At 42.1% G+C, this 19,040-nt stretch overlaps 1 protein-coding gene across 1 annotated transcript in view; it reads left to right on the top strand.

Annotated features, from left to right (window-relative positions):
• Nucleotides 1-19,040, top strand: part of LOC137371609 (cilium assembly protein DZIP1-like) — a 437,496-nt gene that overhangs the window by 245,312 nt on the left and 173,144 nt on the right. The gene's annotated exons all lie outside the window — the stretch shown is intronic.

Below are 19,040 nucleotides of genomic sequence, written 5' to 3'. Positions count from 1 at the left end.
TTCCGAATGGCAGGCAGTGACTAGTGGGGTACCGCAGGGATCAGTGCTAGGACCCCAGCTATTCACAATATATATTAATGATTTAGATGAGGGAACTAAATGTAATATCTCCAGATTTGCAGATGACACAAAACTGGGTGGGAGGGTGCGTTGTGAGGAGGATGCAGAGAGGCTTCAGGGTGATTTGGACAAGTCGAGTGAGTGCGCAAATGCATGGCAGATGCAGTATAATGTGGATAAATGTGAGGTTATCCACTTTGGTAGCAAAAACAGGAAGGGAGATTATTATCTGAACGGCCATAAACTGAGAGAGGGGAATATGCAATGAGACCTGGGTGTTCTCATACACCAGTCACTGAAGGTAAGCATGCAGGTCCAACGGGTGGTAAAAAAGGCAAATGGTGTGTTGGCCTTCATAGCGAGAGGATTCGAGTACAGGAGCAAGGATGTCTTGCTGCAATTATCCAGGGCCTTGGTGATATTGTGTGCAGTTTTGGTCTCCTTATCTGAGGAAGAATATTCTTGCTGTAGAGGGAGTGCAGTGAAGGTTTACCAGACTGATTCCTGGAATGGCGGGATTGACGTATGAGGAGAGATTGAGTCAGTTAGGATTATATTCGCTGGAGTTCAGAAGAGTGAGGGGGGATCTCACAGAAACCTATAAAATTGTAACAGGACTCGGGTGGCACAGTGGTGCAATGGCTAACACCACAGTGTCACAACTCCAGGGACCTGGGTTTGGTTCTGGGTACTGCCTGTGCAGAGTTTGCAAGTTCTCCCTGTGACCGCGTGGGTTTCCCTCGGGTGCTCCAGTTTCCTTCCATATGCCAAAGACTTATGGGTTGATAGGTAAATTGGCCATTGTAAAAATTGCCCCTAGTGTAGGTAGGTGGTAGGAGAATTGAGGGAAGATGGGGATCTGAGAGGGAAAATGGGATTAATGTAGGATTAGTATAAATGGGTGGTTGATGGTCGGTGCGGACATGTTGGGCCGAAGGGCCTGTTTCGGTGCTGTATCTCTCTATGACTTGACAGGGTAGATGTAGGAAGGATGTTCCCAATGGTGTGGGAGTCCAGAACCAGGGGTCATAGTCTAAGGATATGGCGTAAACCATTCAGGACTGAGATGAGGAGAAATTTCTTCACCCAGAGAGTGGTGAACCTGTGGAATTCGCTACCAAAAGCAGTTGAGGCCAAAACATTGTATGTTTTCAAGAAGGAGTTATATATAGCTCTTGGGTTTAAAGGGATCAAAGGATATGGGGCAAAAGTGGGAACAGGTTACTGAGTTGGATGATCAGCCATGATCATAATGAAAGGCTGAGCAGGCTCGAAGGGCCGAATGGCCTACGCCTGCTCCTATTTTCTATGTTTCTATTGTTAGAAAGGGGAAGCATCATGGTGGAAAAAAATTCGGCTAAAAATAACAATTTGAATATCAGCAATAAATGTGTTGGCTACAGGTTGAGCTATGTGCAACATCCTATATGATGTTCATGGGAATTGAACAGTATGTCATTGGAGGAATTCTAATGACCGAACCTATGGTCAGATTTTGTGTACGTTTTTCAGGGATGATTCTATTGTTACAGCAGGTCAAGTGATAGAATCTTGATGCAATATAGAATTATGTGTTTAAGTGACTGTTTCCAGGATGAGACGTATCCAAGTACTTTGACCAATGGAATCCTGACCCTGTGGTCTCTCATCTGGCAAATGTGCCTGCTCCTTCTCTGATCGCTCCACTTCTTACACCGCAATATGGACATCCATGTCAGATTATCTTGCAAGGAGAGGAGAGGAATCAGACCTGTGATGGAGCACCTAGAATTGGGAGAGGATAAATAGAGAACAAGGCTTGAGGCTTTTACTTCACTTACCTTCAGGGAGAGGAGACGTATCGGACCTGCGAGGGAGCACCTAGAATCAGGAGAGGAGCTTTCAGGAGTCGAACTGCTGAATGAGTTTGAAAAATAAAACAGTGACATCACAGGAAAGCCATGAGGTGATTGGTTTGATGAGTAAGGGCTGTTAAGAAGTGTCTGTAAATAGCTAGGTTAGTACACTGCTGTTAGGATGCATGTGTTAATGGCTGGAAATTAGAAAAACGTAAAAAAAAATTAAGTTCCTACCTTATAATTAATTAAGAGAGACAAGCAGAAAGGAAGTAAGAAGCTGGTGAGTCTACTGTTTTATTTTTAAGTGGTAAGGTTATTGTATTATTAAGGCTTAAATTAGTACAGTAAGTGGTGGTAAGGAGAGGAATTACTTAAAAAAATTATTTAAGAAAATATTTAATTAATTCGCTAATTAAAACACAATAAGGATGGCTGGGCAGGTGATGTGTTGCAGCTGCAGTATGTGGGAGCTTGTGAACACCAATGTAATCCACGGCAACCACATCTGCAATAAGTATATACGGCTTGAGGAACGTCGGCTCAGAGTCAATGAGCTGGAGCCTGAGCTACAGACACTGTGATGTTTCAGCGAAGGGGAGAGCTACCTGAACACTTGGTTTCAGAAGGCAGTCACATTCCTTAGATTAGGGTCTTCTGATTTGCTCAGTGGTCAGGGACAGGGGGACGTGACTGCAAGTGAGCAAGATATGGGGATCGAGAAGGCAAAAGTGGAGGAGCCTCAGCCCTTGCAATTGCCCCACAGGTTTGAGCTTCTTTCAGCTTGTTTGGATGAGAGTGGGGGCTGCAGGGTGGATGAGCAAACTGACCATGGCATTGTAATACAGGAAGCCGTTCAAGCGAGGGGAGTAAGTATGAATGTAGTGGTAATGGGAGACAGTATAGTCACGGGGATAGACACTGTTCTCTGTAGTCGAGAGCAAGAGTCCAGAAGGCTGTGTTGCCTGCCCGGTGCCACAGTTCAGGACATTTGCTCAGGACTGGAGAGGAACTTGCAGTGAGAGGGGTAAGATCCAGTTGTTGTGGTCCACGTAGCTACCAATGAAATAGATAAGATTAGGAAAGAGGCTCTGCTAAGGGAGTATGAGCAGGTAGGGGCTAAATTAAAAAGCAGAACCACAATGGTAATAATCTTTATTATTACATGCGGCACGAGCAAATTGGCATAGGCCAAATAAAATTAGGAAGTTGAATGCATTGTTCAAAGATCGGTATGGGCAGAATGGGTTTTGATTCATGAGGCACAGGGGAAAGTGGAGCTGTACAGTTGGGACTGTCTTCATCTGAACCGGCTGTGTTCTAGTGAGTCGTAGAACTAGGGCAGTAGAGAGGGCTTTAAACTAAAGAGGGGGGAGGGATTACTTGAGAAAAGATGTAGCAAACTAAAGGCAAAGGACAAGGCAATAGAGCAAGCTGGCAATAAGGGTAATGATAATCCGGGCATGGCAGGAAGGGACAGAACATATAAACTTAAGAGTGCACCAGCAGATAAGGCCAGAGTTTGCAAAAATAGTAAAAAGACAGATTTAAAGGCTCTATATCTAAATGCGTGCAGCATTCATAACAAATTGGATAGATAAATTGTCAACAAGGTGACCAAGGTTGGGACCTGAATATTCAATAGTACTTGACATCTTGGGAAGGACAGGAAGTTAGGTAGCTCTGTTAATTAAAGAAGACATTAGTACGATAGTGAGAGATGACCTTAGTTCTAAAGATCAAGATGTAGAGTCAGTTTGGGTAGAAATAAGAAATAGCAAAGGTAAGAAGTCGCTTGTGGGAGTAGTATATAGGTTCCCTAACAGTAGCTACACTTTAGGACAGCATATACAGGAAGAAATAAAGCAGGCTTATAAGAAAGCTACAGCAATAATCATCGGTGATTTTGATCTACATATAGATTGGGTGAATCATATTGTTAAAGGTAGCCTGGAAGATGAGCTTGTAGAATGTATTCAGGACTTTGTCTTTGAGCAGCACATTCTAGAGCCAACCAGAGAGCTATTCTAGACCTGGAAATGTGCAATGGGACATGATTAATTAATGACCTCGGAGTAAAAGAGTCTCTCGGTAGCAGTGATCATAACATGATTGAATTTCGTATTCAGTTTGAGGGTGAGAACTGTGGGTCTAAAACTAATGTTTTAAACTTAAATAAAGGCAATTACAAGGGTATGAAGGCACAGCTGGCCAAAGTGAACTGGGAAATTAGGTTAAAGGGTAGGGCAGTAGAGATGCAGTGGCAGACATTTAAGGAGATATTTCACAACACTCAGCAAAGTGGGGGCACAGTGGTGCAGTGGTTAGCACAGCAGCCTCACAGCTCCAGCGACCTGGATTCAGTTCTGGGTACTGCCTGTGTGAAGTTTGCAAGTTCTCCCTGTGACTGTGTGGGTATCCACTGGGTGCTCCGGTTTCCTCCCACAGCCAAAGACTTGCAGGTTGACAAGTAAATTGGCCATTGTAAATTGCCCCTAGTGTAGGTAGGTGGTAGGAGAATGGTGGGGATGTGGTAGGGAATATGGGATTAATGTAGGATTAGTATAAATGGGTGATTGTTGGTGGGCTGAAGGGCCTGTTTCAGTGCTGTATCTCTAAATAAATAAAGATGCATTCCAATGAGAAAGAAAGACTATGAGAAGGATGCATCATTCGTGGTTGACTAAAGAAGTTTAGCATGATATCAAATTGAAAGAAAATATGTACAATTCTGCGGAGACCTGTGGACAGAATTTAAAAACCAACAAAGAATGACAAAAAAGTAATGAGGGAGAAATTAGAGTATGAGAAAAAGGTAGCTAGAAATATAAAAATGGATAGTAAGAGTGTCGACAAGTGTTTAAAAAGGAAAAGTGTAATTAAAGTGTGTGTTGGTCCTCTAGAGAGTTTGGGAAATAAGGAAATGGCAGAAATGTTGAACCGTTTTGTGCTGTCTTCACTGTAGAAGATACAAATAACATCCCAGAAATACTTGCAAATCAAGAAATGAAATGGAGGGAGGAACTTAAAACAATTACAATCACCAGGGAAAGGGTACTGAGAAAGCAATCAGAACTAAAGGCTGACAAGTTCCCATGGCCTGCATCCTCAGCTCTTAAAAGAAGTAGCTGCTGAGATAGTAGATGCATTGGTTATAATTTTCCAAAATTCCATATACTCTGGAAAGGTCCCATCAGATTGAAAAATAGCAAATGTAACTCCTCTATTCAAAAAAGGAGGAAGACAGAAAGCAGGAAACTATGGGCCAGTTAGCCTAACATCAGTCATTGGGAAAATGCTGGAATCATTTATTAAGGATGTTATAGCAGGACACTTCGAAATTCTTAATGCGATCAGGCAGAGTCAATGTGGTTTTGTGAAAGGGAAATGGCTGCTACTCTTCATTAGATGAAACTCTTAAGAGTGTCATTAGCTATGGCAACAATGCATAGCTAAGGTCCTTTAACAGCCAGGTCCTTCAGTCCATGCCTTTCTTCAAACCGGGGTGGAATGGTCAATTGAAGATGAAGATATCATGCAAGCTGCCAGTGAAACAGGCATTCACATGAAAAATGTTCTGCCAGTGCTTGCACACAAGCTGGACATCAATGTACTTAATTCTTATTGTCTCAGGCTTCCCAGCAATCAAAATGCTCATAGTTCTTTTAGTAGCGCCCTCTTTTTATATTTAGTTTGCACATAACCCGTGATTATCACAAAATTAAGAAATACGTGCAACTTTACCCTTTAGTTTACATTTCATTACCTGTACAGTGAAAAGGACCTCTAAAAGTAACGTTGCAAGATATTCGGGGTAGTGCTGTGAGAGCAAAGGTCCAGCATTGTGTATCTCTGCCTACATTCATGGAGCACTGTAACTATCATTCAGATGCTCCTGGGGCACTATATCCAGAAAAATGGACTCTTACAGCTCCAAGTCTGCAAAAATGTAAGGGACTCGTGAGGCTTATGATAATTGTTTCTTTAATCAGATAGCTTTTGAAGGCAAGAAAGGAAAAAGAATTTTGTGTTTGTAGTCGTCTTATGATAGAAGGTAAGATCTCAATTGCCTAGTGAAAAGTATCATTCCAGAATTAATAAGAGACTGGAATTGAAGTTAAATACATAAAATGTTGAATTTATGTCGAGTTGCGTATAATTTACAGCACAGTCATTCGGCCCAGCTGGTCTTCTAGAGAAAAGAACCCCTAACTTTTCAACCTTTCCTGATAAGTATAACCTTTCAGTTCATGTAAATCTTCTTTACACCTTCCCCAGTGCTTTTATAACTTTTATAATAAAGACACCAGAGCCGTGCAGTAAGTGTTGTTAGACAGGGTTCGATGCAAGTTTAGCATTTTCTATGCTTTTCAGTTCAATCCCACGAGAAATGAACCGCAGTGCTTGGTTTGCTTTCTTATGGCCTTATTAGCCTGAATGCTTTCGTCTGATGCTTTTATTAATTTGTTTTTATGAAACAGTCTTTTTATAATTGTGTTCTATAATTGTATTTGTTCACTAACCATTTGTTATCCTTACATTGGTTTCATCTACTCTCATCTTCTGTTTCTTTTATTTTTATTCTGTTATGATTGCTAACAGATTCCTCCCCCTCTTCCCCCGCCCCCCCCCCCCCCCCCCCAACCTTACTAGTTGAAAGCCTTATCCCCAGCTTTATCCTTTCTACTAGGACTCTGGTTTCATTCTGGTTCAGGTGGAGCCTGTCCCAGCGGTACAGCTTCTTCCTATCCCAGTACTAATGCCAATGTCCCGTGAAATGGAACCACTCCTTCCCACACTACTCTGTCAGCCATGCATTCACCTTCCTGATCTGCTTATCTCTATGCCAATTAGCAAGTGGCTTGGGTAGTAATCCTGTGATTACCACCTGTGTGATCCGGCTTTTTAATTTTGTTCCTAACTTCTGATACTCCCTTAGTTGGACCTGCTTCCTGTTCTTACTTATGCCATTGGTTCTGAAATGGACCATGACAACTGGATCATTCTCCTCCTTTTCTAAGAACTTCTCCAATTGCTTCTAGATATCCTTCACCCTTGCAACAGTTTGGCATCACATTCTGGTTTCTCGGTCACGATTGCTGAGAATGCAGTCTATTCCCCTAATTATAGAATCCCCTGGGGCTACAACTATTCTATTCTGATCCTCTTCCCTCACTCCACAGTGCCATAGCTAACATTCTGGCCATTCTCACTGCAGCCTTCATCATTTTCCTCACAGGTATCGAGCACATCATACTTTTTGGATAAAACCAGTGTCTGTGAGATCACCTTTTCTATCTCCCCTTGGTTCCCCCTGCCCGACTAATTGACAGTCACACATCTTCCTGCATTTGTGCTTTCCTGTGAGATATAACTGTATTCTGGAGCAAGGTCCCTGGAAATTCTGCCCTTCTCTTTATGTATTAGAATGTCTCTAATTCACACTCCAGCACAATAATTCTGGGCTGGAATATCACAAGGCAGGGATATTTCCTACAGATGTGGCAATCTGGGATAGACCGGCTGTCCACAAACTCCCATCCATGCAATGCTGACACATAGCTTGTACTGTCATTTCTATTCTATCTTTATTAATTTATTAATTAGCAATACTTTATTTCTAGAAGTAATCGAATCACTGGTCATTTAGATTCTTATTAGTAAATGGATATAATTTGATTTCAAATTAGTTAGTAATTAATATATTGTTATATAACATACGAATTAGGAGCAGGAGTAGGCCACTCGACCCCTCCAGTCATTCAAGATCTGATTGTAACCTCAACTCCACATTCATGCCTACCACCGATTACCTTTCACCCACTTGCTTATCTATCTACCTCTGCCTTAAAAATATTTAAAGACTCTGCTTCCACTGCCTTTTGAGGAAGAGAATTCCAAAGACTCACGACGCTCTGAGAGAAAAACGTTTCTTCTCAACTCTGTCTTAAATGGGTGACCCCTTATTTTTAAATAGTGACACCTAGTTCTAGATTCTCCCACAAGGGGGAAACATTCTTTCCATAGCCACCCAGTCAAGACCCCTCAGGGTCTTAGATGTTTCAATCAAGTCGCCTCTTATTCTTCTAAGCTCCAGCAGATACAAGCCTAGCCTGTCCAACCTTTCTTCATAAGACAACCCACCCATTCCAGGTATTCTCTGAACGGCTTCCAACGCATTTACATCCTTAAATAATGAGACCAATACGGTACACAGTACTCCAGATGTGGTCTCACCAATGCCCTGTGTAACCGAAGCATAACCTCCCTATTTCTATATTCAATACCCGTCACAATAAACAATAACATTCTATTAGCTTTCCTAATTACTTGCCGTACCTGCCTACTAATCTTTTGCGATTCATGCACAAGGACACCCAGATGCCTCTGCATCTCAGAGCTTTGTAATCTCTCAAAATTTGGTTAATCTGCTTTTTTATTCTTCCTGCCAAAATGGACAATTTCATGTTTTCGCACATTATACTCCATTTGCCAGATCTTTGCCCACTCACGTAACCTATCTATATCCCTTTGTAGCCTCCTTATGTCCTCTTCACAACTTACTTTCCTACCTGTCTTTGTGTCATCAGCAAATTTAGCAACCATACCTTCAGTCCCTTCATCCATGTCATTTATATAAATTGTAAAAAAGTTGAGGGCCCAGCACTGATCCCTGCAGCACACCACTTGTTACATCCTGCCAACCAGAAAATAAGCCATTTATGCCAACTCTCTGTTTCCTGTTAGCTAGCCGATCTTCTATCCATGCCAAGATATTACTCCCTACACCATGAGATTTTGTTTTCCGCAAATAACATTTGATGTGGCACCTTATCAAATGCCTTCTGGAAATCTAGGTACAGTACATCCACAGGTTCCCCTTTATCCACAGCACAAAGAAATCTTCAGAGAATTCCAATAAATTGGTTAAACATGATTTCCCTTTCACAAAACCATGTTGACTCTGCCTGATTACCTTGAATTTTTCTAAGTGCCCTGCTATAAAGTCTTTAATAATAGCTTCGAACATTTTCCTTAAGATAGATGTTAAGCTAACTGGGCTATAGTTTCCTGCTTTCTGTCTCCCTCCCTTTTACAATCTAATGGAACCTTCCCCAAATCTAGGGAATTTTGGAAAATTTAAACTAACACATCAACTATCTCACCAGCCACTTCTTTTAACACTCACGATGAAGTCCATCAGGACCCGGGGACTTGTCAGCCCGCAGCTCCAACAATTTTTTGTACCACTTCCCTGGTGATTGTAATTTTCTTGTGTTCCTCCCTCCCTTCCATTTCCTGACTTACAGCTAATACTGGGATGTTACTTGTATCCTCAATCATGAAGACCGATGCAAAATATCTGTTCAGTTCATCTGCCATCTCCTTATTAATTCCCAGACTTACTTTCTATAGGACTAATGCCCATGTTGTTAACTCTTTTCTTTTTTAAATATCTGTGGAATCTCTTACTATCTGTCTTTATATTTCTAGCTAGCTTTCTCTCATACTCTAAATTTACCTTCCTTATCAATCTTTTCGTCATTCTTTTACTGCTTTGGTTAACCATGGATGGCAGATTCCACCCTTGGAATTTTTCTTTCTCGTTGAAATGTATCTATTCTGTGTATTCTGAAATACTCCCTTAAATGTCTGCCACTGCATCTCTATTGACCTATCTCTTCACCTAATTTGCCAGTTCACTTTAGCTAGCTCTTCTTTCATACCCTCATAATTGCCCTTATTTAGAGATACAGCACTGAAACAGGCCCTTCGGCCCACTGAGTCTGTGCTGACCAACCACCCATTTATACTAATCCTACATTAATCCCATATTCCTACCACATCCCCACCTTCCCTGAATTCCCCTACCACCTACCTATACGAGGGGCAATTTATAATGGCCAATTTACCTATCAACCTGCAAGTCTTTGGCTATGGAAACCGGAGCACCCGGTGAAAACCCACGTGGTCACAGGGAGAACTTGCAAACTCCGCACAAGCAGTACCCAGAATCGAACCTGGGTTGTTGGAGCTGTGAGGCTGCGGGGCTAACCACTGCGCTACTGTGCCACCCTTATTTAAGTTTAAAATACTAGTCTTGGACCCATTCTTCTCTTCCTCAAACTGTATGTAAAATTCAATCATATTATGATCGCTGCTACCTGGGGAGCCTTAACAATGAGGTCATTAATTAATCCTATCTCATTGCATAATACCAGGTCTAGTATAGTCTAGTATAGCCTGCTCTCTGGTTGGCTCCAGAATGTATTGTTCCAAGAAACTATCCTGAAAACATTCTATGTACTCCTCATCTAGGCTACCTCTGCCCATCTGATTTTCCCAGTCTATATGTAGGTTAAAATCCCTCATAATTATTGCTGTACTTTTCTGACAAGCTGCCATTATTTCTTCCTTTATACCCCGTCCTACGGTGTGGTTAATGTTAGGTGGCCTGTACACCACTCCCACAAGTGACCTCTTGCCTTTATGATTTCTCACCTCTACCCAAATTGCTTCTACATCCTGGTCTCCTGAACTTAGGTTATCCCTTTATATTGCACTAACACCTGTGGAAGAGCCTGTCACTCCAGAATTGGCCTTTATAGCCACTCCAGGCGCTGCTTCACAAACCACTGACCACCTCCAGGCGCGTATCCATTGTCTCTCGAGATAAGGAGGCCCAAAAGAAACCATCATTAATTAACAGAGCTACCCCTAACCACCTTTTCCTAGCTTCCTGTCCTTCCTAAATGCCATGTACCCTTCAATATTCAGGTCTCAATCTATGTTGTCCTGCAGCCATATCTCTGTAATGGCTATCAGATCATACTTATTTATTTCTATTTGTGCTCTCAGTTCATCTGTTTTGTTTCGAATGTTACGTACATTCAGTTACAGAGCCTTTAGTTTTGTCCTTTTATTATTTTTGTAACCTCTAGCCTTATCTGTTGATTGACTCTTAGATTTATATACTCTGTCCCTTCCTGTCACAGTATGTTTATCATTTCCCACATTAATATCTTTCTCTCTTGCCTTGTCTCTACTCCTTGATTTACCATATCTTCCCAAATTTGATCCCTTGTCCCTACTATTCAGTTCAAAACCCTCTCTACTTCCCTAGTTCTGCAGCTGGCTAGAACACCGGCCCCAGCACGGTTCAGGAGTAGACTGTCCCAACGGTACAGCCACCACTTTCCCCAGTACCGGTGCCAGTGCCACATGAACCGGAACCCACTTCTACCACACCAGTCTTTGAGCCATGCAGTCATTTCTCTAATCTTATTTGCCCGATGCCAATTTGCATGTGGCTCAGGTAATAATCCAGAGATTATTACCTTTGAGGTTCTGCTTCTTAATATGGCGCCTAGTTCCTCATACTGACTATGCAGAACCTCTTTCCTTGTCCTGCCTACGTCGTTGGTACCTACATGGACCAGGACAACTATCTGTTTTCATATTTCGAGCTAGCTTTCTCTCATACTCAATCTTTTAGTCATTCTTTGTTCTTTATATGCTGCCCAATCTCCTGACCTGCCACCCACCTTTGCACAATTATATGATTTTTCTTTAAGTTTGATACGATCCTTAACTCTTTTTAGTTAACCACAGATAGTGGGTCCTCCCCTTGGAATTTTTCTTTTCTTTCTTTCTTGTTGGAAGTATCTATTCTGTGAATTCTGAAATATCCCCTTAAATGTCTGCTACTGCATCTCCATTGACCTATTCTTTAACCTAATTTAGCAGTTTACTTTAGCTAGCTCTGCTTTCATGCCCTCATAATTGTCCTTATTTAAGTTTAAAATACTAGTCTTAGACCCACTCTTCTCTCTCTCGAGCTGAATGTAAAATTCAATCATATTATGATCACTGCTACCTAGGGGCACCTTCACTGTGAGGTCATTGATTAATCCTATCTCATTGCACAATACAAGACCCAGCATAGCCTACTCTCTGGTTGGCTCCAGAACATGCTGTTCTAAGAAACTATCACGAAAACATTCTATGAACTCATTTATGTTACCTTTGCCCATCTGATTTTTCCAGTCTATATGTAGATTAAGATCCCCCAGGATTATCGCCGTACCTTTCTGACAAGCTCCCATTATTCCTTCCTTTATACTCTGTCCTACCATGTGGTTATGTTAGGGGGCCTGTACACCATTCCCACGAGTGACTTCCTGCTTTTTTCATTTCTCATCTTTGCCCAAACTGTTTCTACAACCTGGTTTCCTGAACATAGGTCATCCCTCTTTAGTATGCTAATACCATCATTAATTAACAGAGCCACCCCTCCACATTTTCCTAGCTTCCTATCCTTCCTAAATGTATCCTTCAATATTCAGGTCCAAATCTATGTCATCCTGCAGCCCCATCTCTGTATTGCCTATTAGATTGTACTTATTTATTTCTATTTGCTTTATCAGTTCATCTGTTTTGTTTCAAATACTATACTCATTCAGATACAGAGACTTTAGTTTTGTCCTTTTATTATTTTTGTAACATCTAGTCTTGATTGCTGATTTACTCCTAAATTTGTACTCTCTCGTTGTTCCTGTCACGGTCTGTTTATCATTTCCCATATTAATATCTTTCTCTCCTGCCTTGTCTCTACTCTTTGATTTACTAGCTCATCTCAAATTTGATCCCTTGCTTTCACTATTTAGTTTAAAACCCTCCCTACTTCCCTCGTAATACATCTCGCTACAACACTAAATTTAAAAAGCGGGATCATACAGGTGGTAATCACAGAATTACTACCAAAGCCAGTTGCTTAATTGGCATTGAGATAAGCAGATCAGGAAGATGAACGCATGGCTGAAAGAATGGCGTGGGAAGGAAGTGCATCATTTCAACATTAATAATTGAAATTCATGAATGACTTACAAATCGGCCTTAAAATTAAGTAATTGAGGTATCAGTGATCGCATATTGCTGCAAAGTCAACTGATGGTTTTGGTGTGCAAATGCTTATACAAATCTCCATCCGTTGTTTTGGAATCTAAAACAACAAAGGAAATTTAACATTGTAAATCCTTATCAAAGTGCCATCTTGGGGTACAACTGTAGTATTGCAGGTAAACTGAACACTTAAAATGAAAAAGAAATCCCACAAGGAAGGCTGATGTTGGGGACTTAAAATGGAATGTTGTGACCTACTCAGCGATTTTAATTTATAAATACAATATTTACATCTCTTCTTTGGCCTCCTTATCTCGAGAGACAATGGGCAAGCGCCTGGAGGTGGTCAGTGGTGTGTGGAGCAGCGTCTGGAGTGGCTATAAAGGCCAATTCTAGAGTGACAGACTCTTCCACAGGTGCTGCAGAAAAATTTGATTGTCGGGGCTGTTACACAGTTGGCTCTCCCCTTGCGCCTCTGTCTCTTTTCCTGCCAACTACTAAGTCTCTTCGATTCGCCACACTTTAGCCCCGCCTTTATGGCTGTCCGCCAGCTCTGGCGAACGCTGGCAACTGACTCCCATGACTTGTGGTCAATGTCACAGGATTTCATGTCGCGCTTGCAGACGTCTTTAAAGCGGAGACATGGACAGCCGATGGGTCTGATACCAGTGGCGAGCTCGCTGTACAATGTGTCTTTGGGGATCCTGCCATCTTCCATGCGGCTCACATGGCCAAGCCATCTCAAGCGCCGCTGACTCAGTAGTGTGCATAAGCTGGGGATGTTGGCTGCCTCGAAGACTTCTGTGTTGGAGATACGGTCCTGCCACCTGATGCCAAGGATTCTCCGGAGGCAGCGAAGATGGAATGAATTGAGACGTCGCTCCTGGTTGACATACGTTGTCCAGGCCTCGCTGCCATAGAGCAAGGTACTGAGGACACAGGCTTGATACACTCAGACTTTTGTGTTCCATGTCAGTGCGCCATTTTCCCACATTCTCTTGGCCAGTCTGGACAGAGCAGTGGAAGCCTTTCCCATGCGCTTGTTGATTTCTGCATCGAGAGACAGGTTACTGGTGATAGTTGAGCCTAGGTAGGTGAACTCTTGAACCACCTCCAGAGCGTGGTCGCCAATATTGATGGATGGAGCATTTCTGACATCCTGTCCCATGATGTTCTTTTTCTCGAGGCTGATGGTTAGGCCAAATTCGTTGCAGGCAGCCGCAAACCTGTCGATGAGACTCTGCAGACACTCTTCAGTGTGAGATGTTAAAGCAGCATCATCAGCAAAGAGAAGTTCCCTGATGAGGACTTTTCGTATTTTGGACTTCGCTCTTAGACGGGCAAGGTTGAACAACCTGCCCCCTGATCTTGTGTGGAGGAAAATTCCTTCTTCTGAAGACTTGAACGCATGTGAGAGCAGAAGGGAGAAGAAAATCCCAAAAAGAGTGGGTGCGAGAACACAGCCCTGTTTCACGCCACTCAGGATAGGAAAGGGGTCTGATGAGGTGCCGCTATGTTGAATTGTGCCTTTCATATTGTCATGGAATGAGGTGATGATACTTAGTAGCTTTGGTGGACATCCAATCTTATCTAGTAGTCTGAACAGACCACGTCTGCTGACAAGGTCAAAGGCTTTGGTGAGATCAATGAAAGCAATGTAGAGGGGCATCAGTTGTTCACGGCATTTCTCCTGTATCTGACGAAGGGAGAACAGCATGTCAACGGTCGATCTCTCTGCACGAAAGCCACACTGTGCCTCAGGGTAGACGCGCTCGGCCAGCTTCTGGAGCCTGTTTAGAGCGACTCGAGCAAAGACTTTCCTCACTATCCCTTAATACCTTTTGATAATAGTCATTTGCAATTACAGAACTTGAGTATTGCTGAAGATAGATATATGTTGTCAAAACTTTTTGTCTTTTACTCATCAGGACCATCCGCAAGAGTACCAATGTAAGGGAAAACAACATCTTTATACTGCATGAGAAGAGAGTGCTGATTGGTTGGCAAGTGAACTCTGATTGGTAGAGGTGTTGCCATGGAGAATGCACCAGTTTATGTTGACTGACAGTTAACTGCCAAGTTTTGTTTGAAGTTTAAACCAGGCAGTTTGACTCTGATTAGTCAAGGCATTGCCCTGAGGAATGAACCAGCGAATGGCTGTCACTTACTTTGTTTAGCTGAAACAGGTGCAATGTGTGTACATGTTCTTTCTGTCTGCAAAGAACAGGGTCCTGTGTATTAATATATGTAGCTTCCAGTATGCGCAAATGCACCACACTGCGAGCCCTACTGACAATCTTAAATTGGTTGTCAGCGTAATTCTTCACACGCTGAGGATTATGTAACAAATGTTGTCCAATTGCGGAATCACATCTAATGTTGGACACTGTTTTTTGAGTTTTGCAAGCACGGGCTGGTTAGGTACGGCCTGTACCTTGCCCGTTGTGCACAGTGGAAGGGACATGTTGTTTGATACAATCCGCCAGTCTTTGGGACGTACATAGCATCACACTGGCATTGAAATTCATATATCACATTTCTCATTTGTGTGATAGGCAGGAGGTCTTTTCTGCTTGATGGTAGCATACTGTTAGTGGCAAACACCACACATGTTGCTGCTTCATAGAAACAGTGTGAAACACTGGTTGCTCAAATTTTTGGGATACATTACCCTACCAGGGTAATTTGAGGTAGATTGGGCACATTTCAGGGCCGAAAATGACTGCCTTAGGCCCGTTCATATGTTTGTTTGATATACAGCGAGAAATAATCTGATCAGAGTAGCCATTGTCACGCAGGATGTCTTTGATTCGCCCTATTTCAGCATCAAGCTTGCATGATGAGCAGATGGCTCAAGCCCTATTTACAAGGTTGCCGATAAAGCCAATCTTATAGGCCGTGGAACTGTAAGAATCCCAACATGTGTATTGACCAATGAAGGTAGGTTTGTGGTCGAGAATCTCAACAGATTTCTCAACTAGAAGTCAAGGAAAGGGAGCGCATTTGACTGCTTCATTTCAAAATCTGAGTGCAGAATGGAACCCATTAAGATGTGTTAAGAAATTATTGCATGCAGCTGTGGATTTGCTGCAATAAAGATAGTTCTCATAAGTCCTCTGAGCAGTCCTATCAACAAGATGACAATGAACCGTCACAAAGTTCTTCAAAATCAGGAGCTTCCTGAGGTAGTTTTCCAAGTCTTGTTCCAGGATGCAGGTACAGAAGTAATGATGCCCTGCCAATAGCGAGTGATGCAATCTTCTCTTTGAAGGCTCTGTCTTGTCGCCTTTTGAACAACCTCGGACTTGCCCACAACAGTCTTGGTGGTGTGGTTCCGCCGATTGTCAGCTCTGAGTCCGGTTTCTCTCAGCCTGCAGCTGGTCTTTTTAAAAAACAGTTGCTTGCTCTTTTCCATATATGCACAGCAATCTGTTTCAGTTCTGCTGATCTGTAATCTGAGCTTTGAATAACCCTGGTTGCACCTCTCTCACATGACTCTGTGACCTTTGTTTTAAACTGGATAGGACCTGTTTGGTCTTCCCAGAATTCTGAAGCTTTTAATTTTGTTTTCCAGTAAATGACTGTCTCAAAAAAAACATAAGCTTTGAATCCAAAGTCATAGCACCTAACAGTTCCCTTTGCAAGTCATCTCTCAGATAACTGTCTGCAGATGCTCCTCCACCGGTCTCGCACCGAGGGCTCCATCACGCTCCCCCCCCCACCCCCTACCCTGGGATAAAGAATGCCTTACCATAGTAAGTTTTTTTTAAACAACAGTTCAGAAACCAATACGTTCTTAATATCATAAACATTTTTAACAAATAGCTTATTATATACTGCACAGGCAACATTTTCATATTACACAATTACACATATATCTACAAACACATTAGGCTTAACAATAACAAAATTAGGATTAGTACGATTCAAAAATTGTAGAACTTTCACATCTCAGCACTTTCCTTCACTGTTACACCCCTTTTAAACTCTGGACAAAGCACAGCAATCACATTGTTTTTCCCTGCAAGATGTACAATTTTTAGGATAAATGGCTGTAAGATTAAACTCCAGCGAAACAACCTGAGGTTCTTTGTTCTGAACTTTTCTGTGTATAAACTAATATTTCCCACTGATTATTGGTTACATATACTTCAGATTGTCGTAGAGCCAGCACAAGACTTAAAACTTCTTTCTCGATGGTTGACTACTTTCTTTGATTTTTATTAAGCTTCCTAGAGAAGCAGCTAACAGACCACCTTGAATGGTTTATTAAAATCGGGGGCTGCAAGAACGGGTTCCTTTACTAAAATGGCCTTCAACTTCTCAAATTCAATTTGGCATATTGACCATTCAAACATTATGTTTTTCTTTAACAGATTAGTCAATGGGGTGACTACTGTGCTAAAAATCAGGGACAAATTTCCTGTAGAAGACACATATAACTAGACATCGTAACACTTCTTTGTCTTGGGCACAGGAAAGTCTATTATTGCCTGAACCTTGGCCTCTTGTGATAACACTTGACCTTGACCCACGATATGTCCTAAATAAGTAACTTTGGCATTGGCAAACTTGCTCTTTGCCAGGATTATGACAGGTTTCGCCTTGGCCAGACTGTCAAATAGAGCTCTTAAATGTCGGACATGATCACTCCATGTGTCACTGTACACCAAAAGGTCATCGATGTACACAACACAACACCTGCTGAGTATTTCCAGCATTTCTTGTTTTTATTTCAGATTTCCAGCATCTGCAGTGTTTTGCTTTTATTACAACAAACACAATTACTCAATTCAGCAATCACTTGATTGATTAATCTTTGAAATGTAGCAGGTGCATTTTTCATACCAAATAGCATGACTTTAGACTGGAACAGGGCACCTGTTGTTGCAAAAGCAGATATTTCTTTGGCTTGGTCAGACAAGGGGACTTATATCCTTTAAGTAAATCAATTTTGTGAACAAAGGTTAAGTTCCCCATCCTATCAATACAATCCTCAAGACTTGGGATCAGATAGGAGTTTGTCTTAGTTACTGCATTAACCTGAGTTCAATGATATCATTACATAAATGTATTGAACCACCTCCCTGACTTTGGCCAATTTGCTGGGGATTTGTTTAATTGGTTTAGTTTCCCCTACATCAACTCATGAATAGCTAGAGAAGTATGAGCTGGCTTATCTGCACATACAGGCTTATATTCCCTCAATAAGTCACAGGAACATAGGACATAGGAAATAGGAGCAGGAGTAGGCCATTTGGCCCCGTTTAACTAGATCATGGCTAATCTACTACCACAACACCATTTTCCCGCACTATTCCCATATCCGTTGATATCTTTAATATCGAGAAATCTATTGATCTCTGTCTTGTACATACACAATGACTGAGCCTCCACAGCCCTCTGGGGTCGAGAATTCTGCAGATTCACCACCTTCTGAGTGAAGAAATTCTTCCTCATCTCAGTCCTAAATGGCCTACCACTTATTCTGAGACTGTGTTTCCTGGTTCTAGACCCCACCCTCTAAGCCAGAAGAAACATCCTCCCTGCATCAACCTTGTTGAGCCCTGTAAGAATTTTGTACGCTTCAATGAGATCACCTCTCATTCTTCCAATCTCTAGAGAATATAGGCTCAGTCTCCTCAATCTCTCCTCCTAGGGCAATCCTACCATCGCAGGAACCACTCCCTCTATGGCAGGTATATCCTTCCTTAGATAAGGAGACCAAAACTGTACACAGTACTCCAGGTGTGGTGTCACCAAGGCTCTATAAAATTGCAGCAAGACTTCTTTACTCCTGTACTCAAATCCTCTTGCAATAAAGACCAACATACCATTTGCCTTCCTAATTGCTTGCTGCACCTGCATGTTAGTTTTCAGTGACTTATGACTTGGACATTGACACATCCCAATGTCTTAATAGTTAAGAAATAGAGTCATCGAGAGATACAGCACCGAAATAGGCCCTTCGGCCCACCAAGTCCACACCGACCATCAACCACCCATTTATATTAATCCCATTTTCCCCCTCACATCCCTGCCTTCCCTCAATTCTCCTACCACCTACCTCCACTAGGGGCCATTTAAAAATTTTTTTTTTACAATGGCTAATTTACCTATCAACACGCAAGTCTTTGGCTGTGGGAGGAAACCCATGCGGTCACAGGGAGAGCTTGCAAACTCCACACAGGCAGTACCCAGAACTGAACCTGGATCGCTGGAGCTGTGAGGCTGCAGTGCTAA

The sequence above is a fragment of the Heterodontus francisci genome, chromosome 6 (assembly GCF_036365525.1).
Source record: "Heterodontus francisci isolate sHetFra1 chromosome 6, sHetFra1.hap1, whole genome shotgun sequence".
Classification (NCBI taxonomy): Eukaryota; Metazoa; Chordata; class Chondrichthyes; order Heterodontiformes; family Heterodontidae; genus Heterodontus; species Heterodontus francisci.
The sequence above is the reverse complement of the archived record's forward strand: the minus strand, read 5'-3'. Positions and strand labels throughout refer to the sequence as shown.